The sequence below is a fragment of the Crotalus tigris genome, unplaced genomic scaffold (assembly GCF_016545835.1).
Source record: "Crotalus tigris isolate CLP2741 ecotype Arizona unplaced genomic scaffold, ASM1654583v1 scf7180000024367.1024689, whole genome shotgun sequence".
Taxonomy (NCBI): Eukaryota; Metazoa; Chordata; class Lepidosauria; order Squamata; family Viperidae; genus Crotalus; species Crotalus tigris.
In genome coordinates, this window is record NW_024100536.1 from 360,026 (window position 1) to 372,500 (window position 12,475).

Sequence of the window (12,475 nt, forward strand, 5' to 3'; positions counted from 1 at the left end):
CAAACAACGCAGTCCGCCATTTTTTCCCCTTTTCCTTAGCTGTGCTACTCCCTTTTATTCTATTGCCTTTCGAAAGCCAATAGAATAGACTCTCTTGAATAGAGTCTAATTCTATTGGCTTTCAAAAGCCAATAGGAACTGTCCAGGCTGTCTCTGCCCTGCTGAGCCCGCCAAAAGTCCCATTTTCAAACAGTGCTGCACCAGCTGAGTAGTCCTCGACTTACAACCGGTTGAGTAGTCCTCGACTTACGACCGGTTGGCGGTCGCGGCATTAAAAAGGTTGAGAATCACTGGAATAGAGGCATGGGAAGACAAAGCACTACATGGCCAATACATTAAAAAATAGCTGGGAAAGCAGATATTAACAAGACCTGGCAATGGCTAAGAGCAGGAAAATTGAAGAAAGAGACTGAGGGACTAATTCTGGCTGCACAAGACCAAGCCTTAAGGACAAATGCATATAAAGTCAAAATTGAGAAAACAGCAACAGACAGTAAGTGCCGCCTATGCAAAGAAGCTGAAGAAACAGTGGACCACCTGGTAAGCTGTTGCAAGAAGATTGCACAGACTGACTACAAGCAGAGGCATGACAAAGTAGCAACAATGGTGCATTGAAAGATTTGCAAAAAATATCATTTGCCTGTAAGCAAAAACTGGTGGGATCATAAAATAGAGAAAGTCATAGAAAATGATAAAATTAAACTGCTCTGGGACTTCAGAATTCAAACAGACAAGCACCTGCAACATAACACCCAGACTTAACAATTGTCGATAAGAAAGACAAAAAAGTCTGGATAGTGGACGTGGCAGTGCCTGGAGATAGCAGAATAGAAGAGAAAGAACTGGAGAAGATACCACAATACAAAGACCTACAAATAGAAATAGAAAGACTGTGGCAAAAGCAAGCAAGGGTAGTACCAATATTAATAGGCTCCTTGGGTGCAATCCCAAAACAACTGGAGCACCACTTGAACACCATTGGCATTGACAAATTCGCTATTAGTCAATTGCAAAAGGCAGCCTTATTAGGAACTGCTTCCATACTGCGACGATATCTGTAATACCATCAAACATCCACATCTGCCTATCCCAGGTCCTGGGTAAGGACTCGATAGGTAGACAAAATGCCAAATCCAGTCTGAACATCTGGCTGACTGTGCGATGATCCACAATAATAGTAGTAGTAGTGGTAGTAGTAGTAGTAGTAGTAATTCAAACAGCCAAGCACCTGCAACATAACACCCCGGACTTAACAATTGTCGATAAGAAAGACAAAAAAGTCTGGATAGTGGACGTGGCAGTGCCTGGAGACAGCAGAATAGATGAAAAAGAATTGGAGAAGATAACAAAATACAAAGACCTACAAATATAGTAGAAATAGAAAGACTGTGGCAAAGGCAAGCAAGGGTAGGACCAATAGTAATAGGCACCTTGGGTACAATCCCAAAACAACTGGAGGACCACTTGAACACCATTGGCATTGACAAATTCGCTATTAGTCAATTGCAAAAGGCGGCCTTACTAGGAACTGCTTCCATCCTGCGACGATATCTGTAATAACATCAAACATCCACATCTGCCTATCCCAGGTCCTTGGTAAGGACTTGATAGGTAGACAAAAGGCCAAATCCAGTCTGAACATCTGGCTGACTGTGCGATGATCCATAATAATAATGATGATGATGATGTTGGAAGGGACCTTGGAGGTCATGTAGTCCAACCCCCCACTCAGGCAGGAAACCCTATGCCATTTCGGACAAATGGCTGTCCAGTCTCTCCTTAAAAACTTCCAGTGTTGGAGCATTCACAACTTCTGGAGGCAGGTTGTTCCACTGGTTAATTGTTCTAACTGTCAGGAAGTTTCTCCTTAGTTCTCGGTTGCTTCTCTGTTCCATCTTCCAATGGAACAAGTATTTTGGGACAAATGTTTCTGCTACAGGTAGTCCTCTACTTGCAACCATTCATTTAGTGACTTTTTCGAAGTTACAACAGGACTAAAAAAAAGGCTATGGAGAATCTCAATCATCCAGGTCGTGGTTGTCCCAAAAGTGCTTTTTTTTTTTTGGGAGTCAGAACTGAAGGAGCGTCTTGGAGCTTCTGCAACAGTCGTAAGTGTTGACCCTTTTTTCAGTGCCCTTGTGACTTTGCATAGTCAATAAATGAACTGTTGTAAGTCGAGGACTGACTGTATCTCTTCTCCATCAAACCCAGCTTCCTTCAGGTCTAGTTTTTAAGAAGAGATTGGACAAGCATTTGTCTGAAATGGCGTAGAGTTTCCTGCCTGAGCAGGGGGTTGGACTAGAAGACCTCCAAGGTCCCTTCCAGCTCCTATCCTATCCTATCCTCTCCTATCCTATCCTATCCTATCCTATCCTATCCTATCCTCCATTCTCCATTGCATTGCATTGCATTGCATTCCAAGCCATTCCATTCCATTCCATTCACTTCCATTCTATTCTATTCTATTCTATTCTATTCTATTCTATTCTGTATTCCATTCTACTTCTTATTCTGTTCTATTCTTATTTCAGTTAAGATTCTATTCTATTCTATTCTATTCTATTCTATTCTATTCTATTCTATTCTATTCTATTCTATTCTATTCTATTCTATTCTATTCCATTCCTGCCTGAATGTAAAGGACTAATTACAAAAAGCATTCTGAACAGGCAATATTTCTAGGCATGCACAGTCAGCCTTCTCTCGTTTCCCCCCCCAGCACAGAATGGTGGGTTGGAAAGCAATGGTGAAGGGTAGATTCTGAATGAATGCATTTTGTAGAAAGGCACATTCCCAATGGATGACATCCCTGTGCAAAAACTAATGAGCTTTTTTGCATTTTGTGACACGGGCAGCCACAGCTTTCACCCTCCGAGGGAAACAAAAGCCGACGGGAGGCTGTCAGTTCTGGTGATGTTAAACTTTCTTGGAGGCGTGCACGCATCCCCCCCCCCCTCTATGCTTTCAGGATAATACAGGTGGTCCTCGGCTTGCAACGTTGCATTTACTGATCGTTTGAAGTTACAACGGCACCGAAAACTGACTTTATGACCGTTTTTCACCGTGGTCGCATGATCAAAATTCAGACGCTTGGCAACTGGTTCATATTTACGACCGTTGCCATGACCCAGGCACTTAACAAATGTTTCGCTTAGTAGCAGAAATTTTGGGCTGAATTGTGGTCGTACGTTGAGGACTACCTGTCTACTTTACCCTTTACCTTTAAACTGTTGATTTCGGGCTGTTGTGCATTGTGTGGCATCTGTTCCCCCCATCCACCAGGGGTTTTTTGGTTGTTGTTTTTTTTGTAAAATAGTCTCTTTCTCTGCCTTTCTTTTTGCTATGGCCTTAATGGGGATTGGAAAGAGTTACCCAAAGAATCTACAGAGGGATCTCTCTGTTGTTGTTAGTTGCAAAGTCGTGTCCGACCCATCGCGACCCCATGGACAACGTTCTTCCAGGCCTTCCTGTCCTCTACCATCTTCTGGAGTCCATTTAAGCTCACGCCTCCTGCTTCGGTGACTCCATCCAGCCACCTCATTCTCTGTCGTCCCCTTCTTCTATTGCCCTCCATCTTTCTCAGCATTAGGTCCTTCTCCAGTGAATCCTTCCTTCTCATTAGGTGGCCAAAGTACTTGAGTTTCAACTTCAGGACCTGGCCTTCTAAAGAGCAGTCAGGGTCGATCTCCTCTAGGACTGACCGGTTTGATCGCCTTGCCGTCCAGGGGACTCGCAGGAGTCTTCTCCAGCACCATAGTTCAACGGCCTCAATTCTTTCTTATGGTCCAACTTTCACAGCCATACATTGCAACTGGGAAAACCCTGGCCTTGACTATACACACTTTTGTTGGCAGGGTGATGTCTCTGCTTTTTTAGTATGCTGTCTAGATTTGCCATAGCTTTCCTCCCCAGGAGCAAGCCTCGTTTAATTTCTTGGCTGCAGTCCCTATCCATGAACCGAGTGTGTGTGCTTGTTTGTGCGTGTCCTCCTACGATCCCCCACCTCACCTGCAGCCCTGCCGCTCGATTCTGGGCTGATGGGAAGGTAAGAACCAAGTGTGATTAATTCCTGGTGGCCATAAGAGGCTTTCTCTCAAATCCTTGCTGTAGTTTGGATCCTAGGAAGCTTAAGTGGTGCTTTGCTTTAATAAAAGCTGGAAGGTGATGGAAAAAAGAGAAAAGATAGCATTGTGGGCAAGGAAGGGGTTTGAGGTCTGATTAGAGAGGAAACCCCAGCTTATTCTAACCGTGTGAATATTGCTAGCGTTCTCTTACTGGGCATCCTCTGAGTATGTTGTTGATGTAGGTTTTTGTCTATGCCAGTGTTTCTGTCAGAATCCAATTATATTTCATCTTTAATTATCAAACATAGAAACTCCCAATTCTGCCTTCTCTGGATTCTGCCATAAGAGGGAGAAAAGGGGGAGAGCAAAGGGGCTTTATGGCCCTCACTTCCTTCAGCACACTTCAAAGGACTGAATGTGTGTTTATTGTGGCCTCTAAGCGTTAACATATCAAAGAAGAGTAATTGCCTTTCATGTAGTTATCTGAAGTCTCCATCCAGACGGAAGAAGAAAGGGGATGGAATTGTGATACTTGAAACTATCACTGGAAGGGGGGTTGATTGGGTGGGACTACTGGGGAACCCCTTAAAACCTTGAATGGGAGAGCTTGAACCCCAAGTCCTGTCTAGCATGCCTGCAACCATTTTCTCTTAATAAAGGATTCCTGTTGGAAGAATTATTCCAAGAGTTCTGTCTTCTTAAGATGCAAAGTGGGGTGGGTCCTTACATTAGACAGGACTTGCAAAATTAATCCACCTGGAAGGGAGACCCTTGCCGGGGGATTTTGCAAAAATTTACCATGTCAGACAACGAAGCAAGAGAGGGAGAAAACTCCCTGGAAAGAGAGCCGCTGACCCAGTTGGAACCTTGCCAGATGTTGGGATCCGAGAGGCCAGATTTCTCAGAAGAAGAAGTGGTGGAGACACAGGACCACAAGCCTCGCTGGTCGATGGGCGTTGGAAAGAAAAGCGAGTGGGGAAAGGAATCAAGAAAAGTGACCCTGAGACGGGGGACCAAGCAACCAGAATGGAAGCAGGAGATGGAGAAATCCCTGCACGCAAGTGAAGAGGGAGGAAGCTGTATGCCGTACTCAGACTGGATCCTAGAGAGAGCTATTGACCTGATGAAGAGAACTCTCAGCTCCCTAGGAGAGGAGATTCCTGAGCCCTACGCCCGCCCCAGTTCCTGGAGCCACAAAGGGAGAGACACCGAGGGGGACGTGGAACCTGCAACCCCAGGGACATTTACTGATCCAGGAGCTCCCACCCCCTACCGGACCAAGATGGAAATCTGGACGGAAGACACTACCACCCACAATGGAGGCACCGATCCATTCCAAGACGTCCACCGTTGGAGGTGAAATTCAAAGGGGAGCCAACACGCTTGGGGTTTTTCCTAACCCAAGTCCTCAGCTACATGGAGGAATATGGGCAGGACATCCCCAGCGACAAAGCCCGCATCCGGATCGTGCAATCTGCCCTGGATGGACCAGCTGCAGATTGGGTGGTGAACCTGCATGACTCCAATGCCCCAGAACTCAGTAACTTCAACCGTTTCATGTCCTCGTTGAGAAGACGATTTGAAGACCCCCTGGCTGATCGCAAAGCCCGTGAAAGAATAACAACGATGAGGCAGGGCAAACGCCCAGTGGCTGAGTATACACAAGAATTCCGAGCCATTGCCAGCAAACTGAATTGGCCAGAAGACATCCTCCTTGGCCGTTTCAAAGACGGACTAAACTATGATCTATATGATGCTTGCCTGCCCCGAGGAGACCCACATCGACTTGAGGAATGGTACGTCTTGGCAGAGGAAGCAGAGATCGACATATTGAAGAGGCATCGCCGAGGAAAACAATGGAGCCGCCCCCCGCCTGAGCTGACACACCAACCGGTGAAATCATCGGATACAGCCAAGAAGCAGATGGGGTGTTTCAAGTGCGGAAGAGAAGGGCATCGAGCTGTAGAATGCCGCTCAAAGGCCCCCCAGCACAACCCAGACAGATCCCCAATCAACAAACCCAGAGGGTATTCAGCTAAGCCAAAAGAAACAGCCATGAAAATGATGGAAATTGCAGAAAACCCCACCTCTGCTCACCAAGGGGAAAGAACTCCAGCCTACACCACAGGGACGGTGGATGCCTCAGATGACAGCTCGGAAGGCGAACCCCTGGTAAGTGGACGCATCACACCCATCTTCAAAACAGTGACTATATTAATCCCCCCCATGCCCGAAGCTGTGAAGGTGAAAGCCTTAATAGACTCTGGCTGCACCCGCTGCCTCATTAGCCCAACACTAGTGGGGAATCTGGGCATCCCATCCAGGAGACTGGAACAACCAATCTCATTTGGCCAGCTAGATGGATCCATAGCAGGGGGGGGTGCCAGCTACCCTAGCCACTCTGCCAATACACCTCTCCCTGGGCAACCATGAAGAGGACTTAACGTTTGTGGTGACCCCAGGTATGGAATGCCCAATGATTCTAGGGATGGAATGGTTGAAAAAATGGAACCCCTGGGTAAATTGGAGGACGACAGAAATCAAATTCCCGAAGGGGGACCCTATGGACTTAAAACCCCAAGGGAGGCTACCAGAATCAAGAATAGAAAAAGCATCCATAGGAGAGGAAAAAAGATTAACAGAAATACCAGAGGAATATAGGGACCTTGCTGAAGTCTTCAGTGAGGAGAGGGCGAATGAGCTTCCCCCCCACCGACCCATAGACTGTACCATTGAATTCAAGCCTGGGGCAAAACTCCCGAAGCCCAGATTATACTCCATGAGCCCAAAGGAGAAGGAGGAAATGGAAAGATTTATAAAAAAAAACCTGGAGAGAGGTTTCATTGAACCAGCTAAGCCTAAAGTGGCTGCCCCGGTCCTTTTTAGAGAGAAGAAGGATGGCTCTTTACGTTTATGCGTGGATTATAGGGCCCTGAACACAATCAGTGAAAGCAACCTATACCCGCTGCCCCTCATGAAAGACATGCTGTCACACCTATCGAAAGGGAAAATTTTTTCTAAACTAGACTTAAGGGAAGCTTACTATCGCGTGAGAATCAAGGAAGGGGACGAATGGAAGACTGCATTTAACTGCCCCATGGGGTGCTATCAATTCAAAGTCTTGCCATTTGGATTACAAGGGGGCCCTGCAGTCTTTATGCAATTAATCAATGACGTTCTAAGGGAGCACCTGTTTAAGGGGGTCCTTGTTTACTTGGACGACATTCTTATCTTTACCGAAACAAAAGAAGAACACGTCAAACTTGTCAGAGCGGTTTTAAAGAAGCTGCGAGCCGCTCACCTATATGCCAAACTCTCAAAATGCGAATTCCACCAGGAAAGGATAGACTACCTAGGCTATCGCATATCCCCACAGGGCATTGAAATGGACCCAGAGAAGGTCAGAGCAGTATTAGAATGGGCACCACCCCGCACAAGAAAGCAACTACAAAGTTTCCTGGGCTTTGCAAATTTTTACCGCCAATTCATCCCCTCATTTGCACAGATAGCCTTGCCCCTCACCAACTTACTAAAAACGAAGGGAACATCCTCAGTAAAACCTAGCCAGCCACTAACATGGACAATGGAGTGCCAAGCAGCGTTTGAGAGACTAAAGAGACTTTTTTCTGCCGAACCAGTACTAAGGCACCCAGATATGGACAAGCCCTTCATAATACAGGCAGATGCAAGTGATGTGGCAGTGGGGGCTGTGCTATTACAAGAAAATGATGATGCAGTATTGCAACCCTGTGCATATACATCTAAGAAACTCACGGAAACAGAACAGCGCTGGCCCGTATGGGAGAAGGAGGCTTATGGGATACGTTGGGCATTACTCACGTGGCGACAGTTCCTGGAAGGCAACAAAATCCCCTTCCAGGTATGGACTGATCACAAAAATTTAGAAGCCCTGAAAACTTCCAGGAAACTCAATCCCAAACAAGCCCGCTGGTCCCAGCATTTTCACCAATTCCAATTTAAGCTCAAACATTTACCAGGAAGAAAGAACTTCCTGGCAGATGCACTATCTCGCATGCCCCAATATAACAGCGCACGAACCACAGACTCTAGACCAATAATGGCAGAATCACAACTGGCAGCGCCAGTAACCACAAGAACCCAAGCCAAAATAAAACCACAACTGGACAGCCAAACTGGGATTGAATTCAGAAAAAGTTTGGAAACAGATGATTGGTTCCAGAAAAACAAACATGTGTGCACAATGAGAGACGGATTGCCTTGGGTAGGGGAAAAGTTATATATACCAACAACTCAAAGACTAACTTTCATGCAACTTTGCCATGACACAAAATCAGCAGGGCATTTTGGATTTGTAAAAACTTTACACTTAATTAAACGGCAATTTTGGTGGCCATCAATAAAAAAGGACATAGAAAGTTATGTTGCCAGCTGCCCAACCTGTGCATCAGCAAAGAGGTTGCAAGGGAAATCGCCAGGGCTGTTACAACCAGTGGCAAGTCCCTCAGCCCCCTGGAGGGAAATAGCCATGGATTTTATAGTGGAATTGCCTGAAAGCAATGGGAATACTGTTATCTGGACAGTCACGGACCTATTTTCCAAACAGGTGCACTTTATCCCTTGCCCAAAAATTCCCACTGCAAAGGCCTTAGCAAAACTTTTCATCCAGCACATTTACAGATTGCACGGGGCACCCCAACGCATCATCTCTGATAGGGGAGTGCAATTTACGTCTGCATTTTGGAAGGAATTTTTATCCCTCTTAGGGACCACTCAGGGATTGACATCTAGCCACCACCCTCAAGGAGATGGACAAGCGGAACGGTGCCAGTCGGTACTTGAGCAATATTTGAGATGTTTTTTAAATTTCCAACAGAGTGATTGGACGGACTTACTTCCTTTTGCAGAAGTTGCCTACAATAATGCAGTCCACTCCAGCACAGGCTACACTCCTTTTCAAATAGCCAACGGCCAAAGTTTCAACCCTATGCCAGAGTTAACCCCAAAAGAACCAACGATCCCTTCACTGAAAGAATGGATGGAAAGCCTACAAAACACCTGGCCAAATAGTCAGAAAATCACTAGATGAAGCTAGGCGGGCATACAAAGCACAAGCCGATAAAAAAAGGGTTGAGCCTACACCATTCATTATAGGAGAAATGGTGTACTTATCTACAAAATACCTAAAGTCCCTACAGCCCTGTAAAAAACTTGGACCAAAATATATAGGACCTTTTCCAATTAAAAGAATCATAAATCCAGTAACAGTAGAATTAGAATTACCCAAAAACCTCAGGCAAATACACCCTATTTTTCATTGCAGCTTGCTGAAAAGAGAGCATCAGTCACCTCTACGGCCAAAAATCCCCCCCCCACCACCTCCAATCATGGTGGAGGGGGAACAACACTTCGAAATAAAAGAGATCATTGACTCTAGGAGATATCATGGAACAACTCAGTACCTAGTTGCCTGGAAACACCTCCCTGCCTCACAAAATGAGTGGGTCCATAAACGTCACGTCAGAGATCCGAAGCTATTGAAGAAGTTTCACACAGAGTATCCTAACAAGCCTAACTAAATTCTTTACTTGTGTTTTCTTTCAGGTGGATCTCTCTTATTGTTAAGAGGGGCCGGATGTCAGAATCCAATTATATTTCATCTTTTATTATCAAACATAGAAACTCCCAATTCTGCCTTCTCTGGATTCTGCCATAAGAGGGAGAAAAGGGGGAGAGCAAAGGGGCTTTATGGCCCTCACTTCCTTCAGCACACTTCAAAGGACTGAATGGGTGTTTATTGTGGCCTCTAAGCGTTAACATATCAAAGAAGAGTAATTGCCTTTCATGTAGTTATCTGAAGTCTCCATCCAGACGGAAGAAGAAAGGGGATGGAATTGTGATACTTGAAACTATCACTGGAAGGGGGGTTGATTGGGTGGGACTACTGGGGAACCCCTTAAAACCTTGAATGGGAGAGCTTGAACCCCAAGTCCTGTCTAGCATGCCTGCAACCATTTTCTCTTAATAAAGGATTCCTGTTGGAAGAGCTATTCCAAGAGTTCTGTCTTCTTAAGATGCAAAGTGGGGTGGGTCCTTACAGTTTCCCAAACTTGACAATTTTAAGGCATGTGGACTTCAACTCCCAGAATTCCACAGCCAGCGTTGCTGGCTGTGGAATTCTGGGAGTTGAAGTCCTCATGCCTTAAAATTGTCAAGTTTGGGAAACACTGGTCTATGCCATTGGGGAATTCTGGGAGTAGAAAGTCCAGTACATCTGCACATTAATATTTCCAGGAAACCTGTAATGCCTCTGCAGCTGGAGCATCACAAAAACTATAGGTAGTCATTGACCTATAAGCATTCGTTTAGAACAATAAACCGTAAATAAACAATCAGTGGAATGATATGCCTTCGGAAGTTGTGGGTGCTCCAACACTGGAGGTTTTTAAGAAGCGATTGGACAACCATTTATCCGGAATGATATAGGGTTTCCTGTTTGAGTTGGACTAGAACAGTGGTGGCGAACCTAGGGCACGGGTGCCAGAGGCGGCACTCAGAGCCCTCTCTGTGGGCACGCGCGCCGTCGCTCCACTCCTAGGCCTTCGGGTGGGTTTTATAAAACCTTTTCGCTTTAGGCCTCCGCCACCATGTGCAAAAAAAAAAAAAAGGTTCAGTCAATTTCAACTTCTCGCGGGAAAAAAAAGATTTTGCAAAGTTGGAATTGATTGATTGAACTTTTTAGTCCCACCCAGTCTGCTGTTACCACGCCCACCCAGTCTGCAGCCATGCCCACCCAATGGGCCACACCCACCCAATGGGCCACACCCTCCCGGCACCCGACGATGCATAAGTGGGTTTTGGGTTGCAGTTTGGACACTCAGTCTCTAAAAGGTTTGCCATCACTGGACTAAAAGATCTCCAAGGTTCCTTCCAACTCTACTAGAGTAGAGTAGAGTAGAGTAGAATAGAATAGAATAGAATAGAATAGAATAGAATAGAATAGAATAGAATAGAATAGAATAGAATAGAGATTTGGAATAGAATAGAATAGAATAGAATAGAATAGAATAGAATAGAATAGAATAGAATAGAATAGAATAGAATAACAGAGTTGGAAGGGACCTTGGAGGTCTTCTAGTCCAACCCCCTGCTCAGGCAGGAAACCCTATACCATTTCAGACAAATGGTTGTCCAATTTCTTCTTTAAAACCTCCCGTGTTGGAGCACCCACAACTTCTTGAGGCAAGTAGTTCCAAAAGTCAGCAAATTTCTTCTTAGTTCTAGGTTGTTATTCTGTAGTTCGAAGTTACAACAGCACTGAAAAAAAAGGGATTTATGACAGGTTTTCACACTTAGGACCATTGCAACATCCCCATGGTCATGTGATAGATTTGGGAGCTTGGCAACTGGCATGTACACTTATGAATGTTGCAGTGTCCCATGGGTTATGTGATCACCATTTTGTAACCTTCCCACAAGCAGCGTCAATGGGGGAAACCAGATTCTCCTAACGACTGCATGATTCACTTAACAACTGCAACAATTCACTTACAATTGTGGCAGAAACGGTTGCAAAATGAGGTGTAACTCAATTGCTGCCTCACTTAGCAACAGAAATGTGTGGTTGTAGGTTGAGGTCTACCTGTGTCGTATAGCCTGTTGCAGTTTCATAACTGTAGATTTCAGTTTTGGCACTGAAATTTGGATGCCAGGAACCGCTTCACCCCTTTTAGTGAAGAACAATTCTAGTTGCACCCGGAAAGATCTGGAAGTGAGATTTCATTTTAAAGAGGCCCTTAGTTCCTTCAGTCGGTGACTTTTCTTAGGCTGGTGTGTGGCTTCGCAGCATTATTTAATGGCTATATCTCTTATTTTTATGTCATTTTAATTTATTTATATCCTGCCTTTTTTATAAACAACTCAAGGTGGTAAACATATCTAATACTCCTTCTTCCTCCTGTTCTTCCTCACTACAACCACCCTGTGAGGTAAGTTGGGCTGAGAGAGAATTATTGGCCCAAAGACACCCAGCCAGCTTTCATCTCTAAGGCAGGACTAGAACTCCCGGTCTCCTGGTCATTGGTTCAAGGTCATCCACTGGCTTTCATCTCTAAGGCAGGACTAGAACTCCCAGTCCACCAGAGTCTGTGTCTAGCCTAGTTCTAGATTAGCCCAAAGTCACCCAGCCAATTTTCATGCCCAATGCGAGACTAGAACTCACAGTTTCCCAGTTTCTAGCCCGGTACCTTAACCAATAGACGAAACCATTCTATCTCAGAGAGACTGCTTGTTTTCTAAGAAATGGCTATTTTTAGATTGCATAGTAGATTTGTTTTCTTCGGGTCATGAGGACTAGGATCCCAACGGCCTAATAGTTTCCTCCACGCTCCCCACTGAATTCCTGGAGGTGCAGGAAGCCTCACGGCAGCAGG

The 12,475-nt window shown here is 45.3% G+C and overlaps 1 protein-coding gene across 3 annotated transcripts in view; it reads left to right on the plus strand.

Moving 5' to 3' along the window:
• The window catches only part of LOC120301051 (vigilin-like), a 104,978-nt gene that overhangs the window by 38,554 nt on the left and 53,949 nt on the right, over positions 1-12,475 (plus strand). The window lies entirely within an intron of this gene.